At 39.9% G+C, this 13,769-nt stretch overlaps 2 long non-coding RNA genes across 6 annotated transcripts; one reads left to right on the forward strand and one right to left on the reverse strand.

Moving 5' to 3' along the window:
• Positions 1-62: 62 nt before the first annotated feature.
• Positions 63-5,486, reverse strand: LOC128630113 (uncharacterized). Of its 3 annotated transcripts, XR_008394387.1 has the most exons (6): positions 5,234-5,486; positions 4,628-4,743; positions 1,660-1,732; positions 1,448-1,524; positions 1,133-1,323; positions 63-182 (listed from the first exon to the last, which is right to left on the reverse strand). It is a non-coding gene; the product is annotated as an uncharacterized LOC128630113 (long non-coding RNA). The 3 variants fall into 3 exon arrangements; XR_008394386.1 differs by having other exon boundaries at positions 4,628-5,486; XR_008394388.1 differs by lacking the exons at positions 4,628-4,743; positions 5,234-5,486 and adding an exon at positions 2,232-2,694.
• A 1,733-nt stretch (positions 5,487-7,219) lies between these two features.
• Positions 7,220-13,265, forward strand: LOC128630110 (uncharacterized). Of its 3 annotated transcripts, none has more exons than XR_008394378.1 (4): positions 7,220-7,328; positions 9,651-9,796; positions 11,787-12,114; positions 12,439-13,265. It is a non-coding gene; the product is annotated as an uncharacterized LOC128630110 (long non-coding RNA). The 3 variants fall into 3 exon arrangements; XR_008394379.1 differs by lacking the exon at positions 7,220-7,328 and adding an exon at positions 7,373-8,131 and having other exon boundaries at positions 12,439-13,264; XR_008394377.1 differs by lacking the exon at positions 7,220-7,328 and adding an exon at positions 8,736-8,979.
• Positions 13,266-13,769: the final 504 nt, after the last annotated feature.

Consider the following 13,769-nt stretch of genomic DNA (forward strand, 5'->3'; position numbering starts at 1 on the left):
ACAGTATGAACATTTTAACAAATACCACAAAAACACCACATTTAAAACACTCTACATACCTTCTTTTTGCAAAAGACTTCTCTTGCACCCACACTCTTGATCTGATGCCAGCTGGAGCCACCTCTTCATGGTCCCCTCGACCTCCATCGCTGCAGCTTTAGGCGTAAAGAGGTTTCTATGAACTTTGGAATAAAGCAATACATATCATACAGTCATTATGAATCATAAGCATTAATTATGCTTATACCATGGTCATTGTGAATACTGGATTCTGATTGGCTGGAAGGTGTGCATTATAACCGTTTATTGCACAGGTAGTTCCAGTCAGTTTGATCACCGTGATCATTTCTAAATCAATGCGCAGCCTACATGCACACACACGCACAGACACTCGAGCATACATTGACATTCATATGAACAGACACCTCTTGCCAGCGCTGTCTGCAACTTTAACAATAAAAATAGCTTTGCTGGTGAAAAGCTACATGATATTTCTCAGCAACGAGGTGGTAAGAGCACTGTTTCTGAAGTAATTCAACTCTCAGTTTTACTACACTACTGTTGCGCAACACTGACTGCCGAGAGGCACACATGATGCAGGTAATTCATACACGCTTAATCTCTCTCTCTCTGATAGATATCTGTCAATTCATTCGAATAAATGTAATCTTATCATACTACTTTATCTCTGTGTCTGATATATATCGGGCAAAATTCCAGATCTAACGACTTAACTAATAAAAATTAACGATCATTTTAAACTTCTAATCAAAGTTTGTGCTTCTAAACCAATGACAGCTTTAACGTTATTAATTGTGGAAAGACCATGGTATAGGCGGGGTAATCCATGGCTAGGTGTGCATTAAACGATTTGAACGAGTGGTTCATTTCCTCCACATCAGGCATTAAAATCGTTTAATGCACATCTAGCCGTGGATTACCACGGCTTGTGTTTTCCATGTTTTCCATCTCTACTAAAGAGTAGGTCATAACTGTTCCCTCATATCAAAGTGGTGTTGAACATTGTGCTTTGAGTACGAGTGTGTCACCTTGAGAAAACAGAAATGCTCTCAGTCGCTGTGTAATTGTGCAAGTAGTTGTTAACAAAAAAAAAAGAGAAAAAAATTCTCACCAGATCTTGCTTGTAATCTGGGCTCTGTTGCATCCTTCGCTCCAGACTACGCAGTTGAGGAAGGTCTTGCAGGGCAGTAAATCTTCATCAACATCCAAAGGCTGCAGCTGGACCTCCTGTAGTTGAAGCAATCTCAGTGGTTTGTTGGTCCAGCACCATCTCTAATTTAGTCAACACCTCCCTCAGCATGGCTATGATAAAGAAAATAAAATATATTTTGTTATACAACTATACAACTCCATCCTCAGTCTTATTGGTAACCTACACAATTCCAGTAAGATGGCTGAGTGGAAATCACGGTTAATTAATACCTACCAAAGAAAGTTAATCAGAAAGCAGAAGAATACGCTCACACGGCATATCGTCCATCGGCTGCCAGTTCTGCAGCATCTCTGTAAGAGTGTAAAATATTGACTATATTGCCAAATTCTACAATGTTTCATGAAAAATACAACTTTGAATATGCTCTCAAAGCATCAAGGAATAGCAATAGCGATGTGCTGAACGAATATCTGCATGTTTTACACCTTGGTGGTCTTTACCCAGACACTTCCACGTCTGACTGGAGGTCTGACCAGGTCCTGCCCTCTTTATCGCTGTCTGTAAAATACAGTTGCATTTAAACTTTATTCAATCCCTTCAGGATCACTCAATGAGACAAAAAATTAGTATATTGCTAGACTATGGCTAAGAATTGCACATAAGAAATACAGTGTTGAGCCGAACAACAGGTCTGTTATACTGCCAAGTGGACAATATAATCTAATAACGGGACACAGCATGCTGCAAACTGTGTGGGTTTTCTGACACAATATATTAAAAAAGTTAAATAAAAAGTAGTAAAACAGGAACGGAAGGAATAAACTAGGAGTTTATCTTATTTGTAGAGCAATTAAAAAAGCTTTATAAAAAAAAAAGTGTCAAGCTGCTTCTTAACTTAACCTTTAAGCTAGCCGGCTAGCTAGCTGCTAGGATACTGTCTGATGTTCTTGTCACAATCACACATACCGTTGAAAAGATTTTTAAAAAACATTTTCTCCCTGACATTTTAAATATCAAACAATATTGTAGACTGAAATTACTCAATTAAATTACTTACCTTCTTCAGCTGAAATGATTCCTCTTGAAAACGAAGAATGACTGCAGCCTCGAGTATCCTAACTGATTTAACCGTCAAAAGTTTTTTCCAGGCAGCTGAGCTCCTTAATTTTAGCTGTGGCCCGTCTGTGACTTAACGAACTCGAAAAAGCAGATACACACCGCTACACCGAGTATGGACCTGCCGCAAGTACACCTGCTTTCAGCCGAGATTGGCCCACATAGCAAAAACCGTTCGTCAGCGAGAAGTGGTGTGAACGGTCAGCAGGGCTCTGGGCAATTACCTTTTCACCGATACCGGCATTGAGCCGACAGTCGCGCATTTCTACCAGAATCGGCCTAATGTGCTTGCTATCCAGGAACTCTTCATCGCCCCTAACGGCAGAATGCTCCGGAAAAGTCTAAGCTTTTTACCAAATAAATGTAAAGTAAGAATTTCATCAATGGTAACTCTTCAACACCCGGGAAAAAATCAGCAATGATCGGCCTGGAGCTGGCCAGAGTCTGTGCGACATGACGCTCCCTCCCCGGGCTATGTCCGAGTGCTTTCCCCGCTGCACGGAGCACCGTCCATATAATTTTGGACACTTACAAATATTCGCTTAAAAATTCTCTTCGAAACTATTATGATATATTATATATGTGGCAATGTAGCTCAGTTAAATAGTGCATGGTGTTAAGAATGCCAAGGTCGCTGGTTAGAATCTCAGGGCTGATTACATTTTTGCATCTTCTAGAACTCAATTAAAAATCTTCTATTGTAGCACTACTTGCAGTGTTCTCTGCTTGATATACTGCTTTGCTTGTATTTTGTATTTTCTCATTTGTAAGTCTGGTGAAGGATGCGGGAATGAGCACAGACCCGGCCAAATAAAAAAATAAAGGAAAAAATATATAATAATAAAAAATGTAAAAATAAAAACATGGATTCCATGCTGCAGCAACTAATGGAGGCCAGCCTCCAGCAGCTGACGATAACGCCTGCAGCAGCCGGTAAGCGAGCAGAAACGTACAGGTACCATGTGAACCTGTTGAAGAGGTGAAAAACGCTCCTCACACTACTGCCACCCAGGTGCTGAACAGACAGTCATTTCAGCACCACTGTTGTCGACTGCAGCAGAGCATGAGGTGGGGAAATAGAGCACAACTTGCGGCAGATAAAACACTGCAACTCCTCACCCTCTCAGAGAAGACTGGAGAGGATAAAAAGGCATCACAACCTCAGCAGCTTGAGCAGCTTTTGTCTACGTGTCTATGCTGATCAATTCTGTTCTATGTCTTGCAGATGACGATGACGACAGCAAGTCTCTCCCCCCAAGAGCCCTCACCCCCACTACCTACGCTCCCTCCGCACTCTGCTACCGGCCTACACCGCTCTGCCTGGCCCATAGCGACCACACTCCTCTCTAACACCTCCCTCACAGACTGCTTCCCCAGGACAGAGTGTCCATGACCCTTCTGCACTCCCATTCTACAAAATAAAAGCTCTCTTAACCAGTCTCACTCTGTCTGTGTTCCACCTGCCGCTGCTGCTACACTATAAAACATTCAACCTTTCGTTCTTGAGATGTCACACTAAACAAGAATCTCATGCAAAAGCAAGGACACACAGAAGCATGGAATGATGGCAAAACCGTAGCTAGCCAAAAAAAAACAATAAAGGGCCTTGAGTTCCTAAACATGAAACTGCTGTGACCTCGTTTATTTTTGATTGTTGATATTTGTTTATCAATTCCAAATACTAATCAAGTCATCTGCTGGTTACAACAACTATATAGTCTATAGAATTCCTACAAACATTCAACCACTGGTTCTTGAGATATTGCATTAATGAGAACCTTAGATGGATGGACAGACTTAGTGGTGGAGACATAAAAAAAAAATATATAAAAGGTCTGCATAAATACTAAACTCAGACACACTTATCTAACGTTATGGTGTGTAGTAATGACCAACTAAAGCTATCTACTTAGTAAATCTGAGAAAGTTATGTTTAAAAAAACTTTACTGTCCCATAGTTCTTCATTTTAAACACTTTTCTTGTTGATGCTGACAAACGAGTAACCATTTCCTTCAGACTACTCACCTTTCACGACTTCATTTTGCCAGCCTTCTTCATTTGTAAACGCGTTAAAAAATGTGCATGCTCATGATATATCTATGCAACTCTACAAGTATCGGCACCCTATCTGCCTCGCTTTCTTTTTTAAAACTAGTTAGTAATATTCATTGCCATATCATAAGTAATTGGAAAAAATTAGTCTATGGTGTCATCTGGTGACAAATTGAGCATGCTTTAGCTACTTTCCCTAAAAAGAGTTGTGAAAGCTGGTTGACATGCTGTAGCACACTAAGGGAGTGATGGCTGCATGGACAGGAGTTGTGAAGAGTACTCACCCTACACTCGGGACAGCTGACTGAGGGGACAGAGTTGGAGTCCTGAGGACACTCCAGAGAGCAGAGACACTCCACACAGAAGAGCACATGGGGCAGCCTCCCCACAATCTTACCCTCTGTAAACAGCAACAAAACCACCAAAAAACATCAAGTTCACTTATTTATGAAGCTAAACATCACATGGAGGAAATTTCCCCCACTGCTCTTAACATTTCACATGGCTAACATTTGCTGTGTGGAATTTGGTTGTTTATCATTTTTAAGAAACCACGCTGCAAAAAAAAAAAAAAAAAAAAAAGAAAATTAAGCTTTAATGCAAAACGTTAGCTAGCTAGCCAACTAAACTCAAGCTAACTTGAAGGCCATGTTTATCAATTAAGTCTCATTGTTTAGCTTTAAAACGCTCACTTTGAGGATGTAGTCTTGTAATTAATTAGGTTAATTAGGTGTGTTCTGAAACCACATTGCATTCAGCGCATTCAGCAGTGTGTAACCAAGATGCGTCCGGAAAATACTTGTATAAGTAAATACAGAGAATTTGTTTAAAACTTTTTTTTTTTTTTTTTTTTTTACCAGACAACGTGTACGGTAAGCCACAATTATTACATGCCACTGTAGCGTCCATTATGATGCTTTTTCACCGCGCACTTCACTTCCTTCAGTGACGGAAAGCACTGGCTCTTTTAAGTGAACCGAATCCTTTGGCTCAGCTCTTCAATAAGAGTCGATTCCTTTGGCTTCCGTACGGATCACTGCCATTTTTCTGAATCAGATTCAGAATCAGTTTTATTGGCCAAGTATGCCCGCACACTCAAGCAGGGATATGTATCATGCTATATAATTTAGCTAACAAACTGTCACCAAAGTAGCCGTGATGTGAAAACATGTAAACAGATGGGGGGGATGTAAAATAAATGAATAGATTTAAAGTGCATTACATTTATTCACTTAGCGGACGCTTTTATCCAAGCGACTAACAAATGAGAAAAATACAAGCAAAGTGATATATATCTAGCAGAGAACAATACAAGTAGTACCAGTAGTAACAAGTAAGAACTGTTCAACTGAGTTAGATATTTTATTTATTTCATTCCTACAAAAACTAAATTCTAACACTGAAAATAGTTTTATTTTTTTTTAAAGGAGGGAGATATTTGAAAGATTAGGCTTTTTAAAAACATCAGCAAATTTACATATAATTAGCTGCTTTCATTCAATTCTATTTATTTTGTAATTACTAAAAAAAGATATCACAATACCAGGTGGATGGTGGCTTAACGGTTAACACGTTCGCCTCACTCCAGGGTCGGGGGCTCGATTCCCACTGTATGAATGGATATAGTTGTGCCCGATGCTCCCTGGGATAGGCGCCAGGTTCCCCGTGACCCTGAAGGATAAGTGGTATTGAAGATGGATGGATGGATGGATGGATGGATATCACCTTACCTACAACATCATAGAAAAGTGTATTGTGACCTAATTTATCGCAATATCTATAACCAATTTATGGTTGTTGTTGTTTTGTTGTGTTTACATAGTTAATATTAACTTGCCTAGATAAACACAACAAAACAACAACAATAAATTGGAGTTGTTCCTTGTAATATATGACTTATATGTAAATAATGAAATTGCTAAATGCAAAAATATGTATAATAAATAATTGTAATCGTTTATACAATAACTGATATGTATATCACAGGTTACAGTGACATTGTATTGAAGATTAAGAATACTCTTTAAGGGCCATGAATGAAGGCCTCTGGAAAGAAACTGTTCTTGTGCCTGGTGTATTGGAAGTTCAAATAAAGTGTGTCCAAGCCGTGTCCAGAAAATATTATGGTCTGGGATGTATTGCCTTCATTGCTTAACTAGTCTCATGTTCATTGAGAACACATTAAAAAGACCAAATCAGCAGATGATCTTATCATATGCATGTGAGGAAACCATGTCCTGCGCTGTGGTTATCTTCTTTAAACATCTTTGTAGCCAAGCCTTCATTTTCCTACAACTGAGTTTACAAAAAAAAAAAAAAAAAACCATTATATCATGGTAACTATAACACCAGTCGCATACAAACTAGTAAATTATGTGCCCTTTGTGCTTGTGCTGCTGGATCTTCGATACGAAGGTAAGAAGGTACTGACTTCATATACTGGATAGATAGTGTGGAAACTGAACTGTCACACAGCTGTACAGATTCTACAGAAATACTTTTCATTAGACCTCACTAGTCTTAAGGAATGAATCTCACAAGTTTCTTCTAGTGCACTAAGTAGTACTCTACATACAAAGCCAAGCTTTTCTATAGACTCTAAAGAGATGTGACTTGATAATGAGACCTCTCTGTGCTGATGATTATGATAAAGTCCAAGATAATGATGTGTGCTTTGTATTTAAAAAATGACACAGGGAAATTACAGTCTCCATGTCTTTTATTATTATTAATAATAATAATAATAATAATAATAATAATAATAATAATAATAATTGCAAGCATAGTGAAATGCAATGGTATTATTCTACCCAACCATTTGTCACTATATTTTTACTTTACTACATCCTGGCCGGAGTTTACTTTTGATTAAAGGAGTGCTGTGCAGCAGTGAGAACAGTGTCGAGAAGCACCTGGAGATGGGGAAGAAGCTCCTGGCTGCCGGACACCTGGCCGACGCACTTTCCCATTTCCACGCAGCTGTTGGTGAGTCGGTGAGCTTTTCTCAGAAAGTCACCAGCAATCATTTCTTTATTTCTGCAAAAAAAAATATTCTGTCTGAATCTTAACCGACCACTTTCTGACATCCGTGTGTAGACGGTGACCCGAAAAAATACTTGGCCTACTACAGAAGAGCCACCGTCTACCTGGCCACGGACAAGTCTAAATCCGCTTTACCGGATCTAAGCAAAGTCATCGAGTGTCATGATTCCCCCTTGAAGCAGCGTGATCTAAGCGCGAATGCGCGAGCACCTGCTTTTCCATTGTTGACAGTAGTGACATCTGGACACGTGTGTTTTGTTTATGTTTCTGTCATGTCTCCTCCCTGTTCTGTCATTGGCTGGGATTTCACGTGTGTCTGTATTGCCCTCAGCAAGTTTAGAGGCTGATCAGTTTAGACGCTGATCATGTCCACATATATACCGCGCGCCTCCCAGCACACAACGCGGAAGATTATCGTAGAGTTAGATTGGTTCGTATGGTACTCATAGTCACGGTCCATGTTTAGAGTTCGTTCACGCTGGATTATCCGCTCCCAGTTCCTCGTCATAGTTGATGTTTCTCGTTTAGTTTATCGACCCTGTTTTCCGTGACACGACCTTGATTCATGTTTAACCCTGTGTATGCCTGTTTGCCGATCGCCTGACCTTCGCCTGTTTTGGATTATGTTTTGGATTTGTCTGCCTGTCTCTCTTTTAAAATAAACAACTGTTCATACTGCAATTGCATCCGTCCTATCTCCGCTCCGTCACGATACGTGACATCGAGTTAAACCTGATTTCACATCGGTGAGTTTTACTCCATGATAAGACATGAAAAGAAGATTGACATGCATCATGTTGAAAAGAGTTGGTGGTAACAGGTGATTTGTCACAGGCAAGACTTCAGAGAGGGAGCCTACTGTAACTCTTTGACTTGTCATTAAAGGAAAATTAAGTCATTAAAGGAAAAATCCACCATGAACAACTTGCATATTGATCTTTATAATTAACAGGTGGCATCCAGGATTCATTTTGTAGTGAAAATTTTGAGTTTACTTTTTAGTTTAGACTTCTTTCATTGACCTGTTGGTCATTTTTCACTTTGGTTTCTTGTATTACCCACATTCAAGTTCGACAACATACTAATATTGGTGCCAGTAAAATTTAGCTCCCGATTGACCTATCTGTACACTCTGTTCACATTAATTACATCATTAACAAACTTCAGTTTTCATGCTAATACCACCGTCAAGGCCATTGCATGCATCATCTCACAGATCACAATAAAACATGATGAAAACTGATTATACTGTAGCTGTGTTGTTTGTGCAATAGTGAAAATGATGCCAAGTTGTATTTCCATTTTCCTTTTACTTTGAAATTGCCCTTAAAATTAGTTATCTGACTAGACATGCTTTCAAAGAAAACAGAAACAACACCTGAGTCTATTGAAAGCCAAGCTCAACTGATTAAACAGGTGGAATCAGATGTGGTCTTGCTTGATTGGAATGAAAACCTACACCCACACCGGCCCTTTGCTTGGAGACTGGACATCCCTGGTATAGTCAGTTTAACAACCTCCAGATGTGCTCGATCTAAGATGTTGAGTGATCTTAAACAAATGCTTGTCTATATACAGCATAACTCATTTAAAGGTAAGAGGTGCTATTTTGTTGATGCTCAGCAAGTGACATCAAATCAACATAGCCCTTATGTTGTGGTTGTGGAGAGTGTCCCAAGTAGGAATTCCGAGTTCGTTCCTTTTCTTAGTCGGAGGTCGGAAATGACTAGTTATGACCTTTAGTCAAAAGTAGAATTAGAGTTTGTTTTGCTGAAAAGTGTCACATTTCACACGTCCTATAGATTATAGTTGTTTTACTGCTGATCAAACTCAAAATTTACATTACTAACAGTTACAAATAGAGCCTCAAACATGTGCAACTGTAGTTGTTTATGTTTTACAACCAACATTGCATTTGTGTATATGCACTTGACGGTCCATTTTAGTTTGCTATTTGCTATCTGTAGCTTTCCCCCTGAGCTCCCTACCCATAGAGAGTCTAGTTTCTAATCACCCCTAATCAAGCACAGCTTCATACGAGTCTTTATTAGCTGAATTAACTGCCGTAGATGGCCTAGACTAAATTAGAACTGGGACTGATCCCCTGAATCAGAGTTCATCACATCTATGCAGCCATTAAGGACTTTGAAAGTGCTAAGGAGTACAGCGAGAATGACCGTCACCTACCCTTTGGCTTCTTAGGTTGATATTGAAGTGTGTCATGTTTTAATGTGTTCTAAACGGCTGGGCTTGTGTGACCACTAGGATAGCCCAGAAGAAGCTCATTAAAGCCTACTGGAAGTTGTCACAGCAGTGACACCCAGACAACTTCCAGGATCCTGAAGAGAAGAACAAGGCTGAGAAGAAGTTCATAGACATCGCACAGGCCAAGGAAGTGCTCACTGAGCCAGGTAAACCCTCAATCAGTTTTGTCTGCTAATATAAAAATACCAAGCTAAGCCGTTTTTTGATGTTGGTTTTTGTGTCCCATGCTTGAATAGTTTTACATAGATGAGGAATACAGTATATAAGTATGTAAGTACAGCTGCAGATAAAGAAGGATGAATCAGATTGGAATTCAGATCAAATTAACAGAAATTATGGTTGTGACTTGGTGATTAGTGGGGATGTTGAACACAGTCTGTGATATGTTTTTGATTTTTTTGCTGATACAGATCTGCCAAAATAACTAACAGTCAAAGAGAAATAAACATTCATTTTGTTGGAAAGGACGGATCGGATCCATGCTTGCAGCATAAACGGTTAATTGTATTGGTTGAACTGATATTTAACTGTAATCTGCAGAAATATTATGATGTCATATATAGGGAAATTACCCAGCGGTGGGTGGAGACAGACACACGGGAGGCCGTCGTAACGTTAACAAGTGAGATTTATTTTTATTTTTATTTATAACGTTCTGGAGGGGGTGTGTGTGCTCGCGTGTGGGCGTGACAGCGTGTGGTGAGAGGTCAGTGTATTGCGGGGTTGCCAGAGTCGCTCCGGGGCTTTCCGGAGAAACAGGGGCTGTTCTCAGACGTCAGGCAATGCCGCGTTTGTAGCTAGGGAGCGGAGAATTCGCTCGGGTCCGGGTCGTCTGAAAGAAAACATACAAAACCAACAATACTGATAGCTGGCAGTAAGCTAGGCACACGTCATGTGAGAGGACTCTCTCCTTTCGAGCGGAAGAGCGGCCTTCCACTTTTCCTTCGTCTGCTGGATGGTGGAATTTTCACGTGCGGCGCGCCATTCATCGCCCGAGGGTGTGTCTGCGGCTCCGCCCCACCTCCACGTGCTTTCCGACTGTCCAAAACATTGAAGCGGGGCTGTCTCTTCAGCGCCAGTGCGGAAGTCGCGGGAGGAGCGATTTTAGTTCCTTGTGCGCCGGCTGTCGGTCTGTCGCGACACATACAGTATAAGTTTACTTTATACAGTTATTACAAAATTAACGTAAGTGTATGTCAGGCCTGCATGTATTGTTAGTATTTTTAGAACAATTATGAACTCTAATGCACGATGGCTGACTGGTGATCACGTTTGCCTCACACCTCCAGGGTTAGGGGTTCGATTGTCGCCTCTGCTCTGTATGTACAGAGTTTGCATGTTCTCCTCGTGCTTTGGGGGTTTCCTCTGGGTACTCCGGTTTCACCCCCAGTCTAGAGAAATGTGTTGTAACCTGACTGGCATCTCTAAATTGTCTGTACTGTGTGAATGGGTGTGTGATGGCATCCCAGCCTTATGCCCGGAGTCCCCTGGCATAGACTCTAGGCTCCCCGCGACCCTGTGTAGGATAAGGGGTACAGACAATGGACGGCTGGCTGATTCTGACCTTAATAAAATATATTGACTGTTGATTAACACATTCTTGTTTGTATGTCTGTAAAATGAATTTTCCTTTCATTTTAGTAATTAAAAAGTATAGCCTACAATACTGAAAAGAAAATTGAATGGTGGGTCACTGCAAATCCTATTCTTTTATTATTATTCTGACATTGCAGAATTTCTAGAGGTCCAGACAGACTTTAATTTTTTTGGGCAGCATGTAGACTAAATGTCAAGGTGCATCGATCAACAGTATATTAGATTGGATGTAATGGTATTGTTTTTCCCTAGATGGAACGGTTAAAAAAATAAATCGATCACTGGTTCGGTGTGACGGTTATAAATAATTAACCTCTTGCAGAAGTGAATGTGTCGTTCATGTACCACATTCTTTGCGAATTGGCTAATTTTATTCCTGTTTGGCTTGAGCACTTTGAAATAGCAGAAAAGCAGTTTTCAGGTGTCTCCTATATCACTGTAAAAGGGGGAAAACTGTAGCGGTTTGGACCTCTGGTAATATAAAACACGAGTCTCGAAAGATGCTGGTATATCTGACACCTTTTCTCTGTTCTTGTGTAGAAACGAGGAGTTCATTTGACAAGGGTGAAGACCCCCTGGACCCTGAGAGCAAGCACGGAGAAGGCCATCACCACTTCCATGGGGCCTGGGAGAGTTTCCAGGGCTTTAACCCTTTTGGCTCTGGACTGTTCAACTTTAAATTCAACTTTAACTGAGATCATCCAGGACGACATCAGTCTGATCTGAATATATACCATCAGGCATCCAGCGAGAAGTGTAACCTGCTGAACCTATTTGACACTAACTGCCATAGATGTGGCTACAGAAGCCACTGTGGCATGAAGATTCATCGCATGCTGTTGAATATTCTCAGACTTGCCAAGCTGAGGTAAGTGGTATTACATAAAGTAATTATTTCAGGGACCATCAGAGTGTGGGGGTTCATTCCCAAGCAACCAACTATCCTAAAACTATTGTGTGTGTGTGTGTGTGTGTGTGTGTGTGTGTGTGTGTGTGTGTGTGTGTGTGTGTGTGTGTGTGTATAGGAGACTGCACTATTTTTCTATCAATTAAATAATGCTGCATTGTAAATACACAATTAAAGATATTACGTATTTAATTAAAAAGAAAGTGACATTATTCTCAGATTTCGCTGTTGTAATGCAAATCACTATTGGAGGATTCCTTTAATTGAACTTTTCATTTTGTATAGCACTTACAGACATCGTCACAAAGCATCTGGACTGACAGATGTAGATTTAGATCCCTATCGAGCAAGCTGGAGGTGAAAAACTCCCCGAGACATCATGAAGAAGAAACCTAAGAGAGGAAGCAAACTCAAAAGGGTCCTGTTGACACTGGATAGTGGGATTACAAATCATTACCAGTATGCAGATGTAATAGAGGAAAAGGCAAACAAATGTGTTCGTGTCTACATCCTAGGATGAGTACAGCAGCAGTTTTTAGCAAGCACAAATCTGCACTATCAAGTGTTTTCTGGTTTCTAGCTTATTGTGAAATCAGACTACTAATTATACCTTGCTTTTGAAGCTAGCCCTTTGTGCACAAAAATGTAAAAAATAAAGAGTAGGTAGAACAGGTAGAATCACTATCATCAGGGAGAGCAGATTAATATCTGTACACATTGATGCAGTAACATAACTCCAGACATGGCAGACGACCACTGATGAATGATAAACATTTTATTCCTGAGAAAATTCCCATCCTTCCACTTCCAAGCTTAAAAAGAGGAAGAAAAAAAGAAGAAGAAAAAACCCAGGTCAGCATGGAGTGCCACAAACACAGCATGGCTTTTTCACTTTAAAGGGCTTGAAATCAAATGGAAACACAGGAATAATTCATAATGTGGATAAATAAATTGAACATCTTGTGCATGTGTTGGGGTTACTTTTACACATGTTCCCCCACTCTGACATCCTCTCTGATTTGTTCAATCATATTGTAATGATTTTCCATTTCCTCTTCACTGTAATGGAGGAATAACAAGTTACACATGATACAAAAATCATGTACAGCTTGATTAATATTTTACTTAAACCTCCCCTTTTGTGTAAACATCTAACAGTGATGCAACAGACGAACTCATCGTGAGCTTATAGTGTTGAATGATTCAAGAATTTATCGTAAGAAATTACTGAGGAATGTGCAGATGCATTTTCCCTAGATACTCATCAGTGCAATTTTCCAAAACTGACCATAAGATGACAACAAAACACAATCCTTAACCTTTCCTTCCTAAGAGACTTGGCATTATTTTATGTGCAGCAGAGCTGACATATAACACAAAGAAAAAAGGTTAAATATACACAGTTTGAATCTTTTGAATATTACTGGTTCACTACAGACAAGGTGTTCTGGCTTCTTTACCTTCAGTTCTGTTACAAAAGGATTAGTCTTACATGTTCTGATAGAAAGTGTGACCTATTGTACCTTTAAAATATAGACTTCAGCCATCAAGATTCATAAATAGAAAACTTGCCAGACAGAGCAGTTTCATCAGGCACTGCACAAAAACTCAATAAT

This window comes from Ictalurus punctatus, unplaced genomic scaffold (genome assembly GCF_001660625.3).
Source record: "Ictalurus punctatus breed USDA103 unplaced genomic scaffold, Coco_2.0 Super-Scaffold_100046, whole genome shotgun sequence".
Classification (NCBI taxonomy): domain Eukaryota; kingdom Metazoa; phylum Chordata; class Actinopteri; order Siluriformes; family Ictaluridae; genus Ictalurus; species Ictalurus punctatus.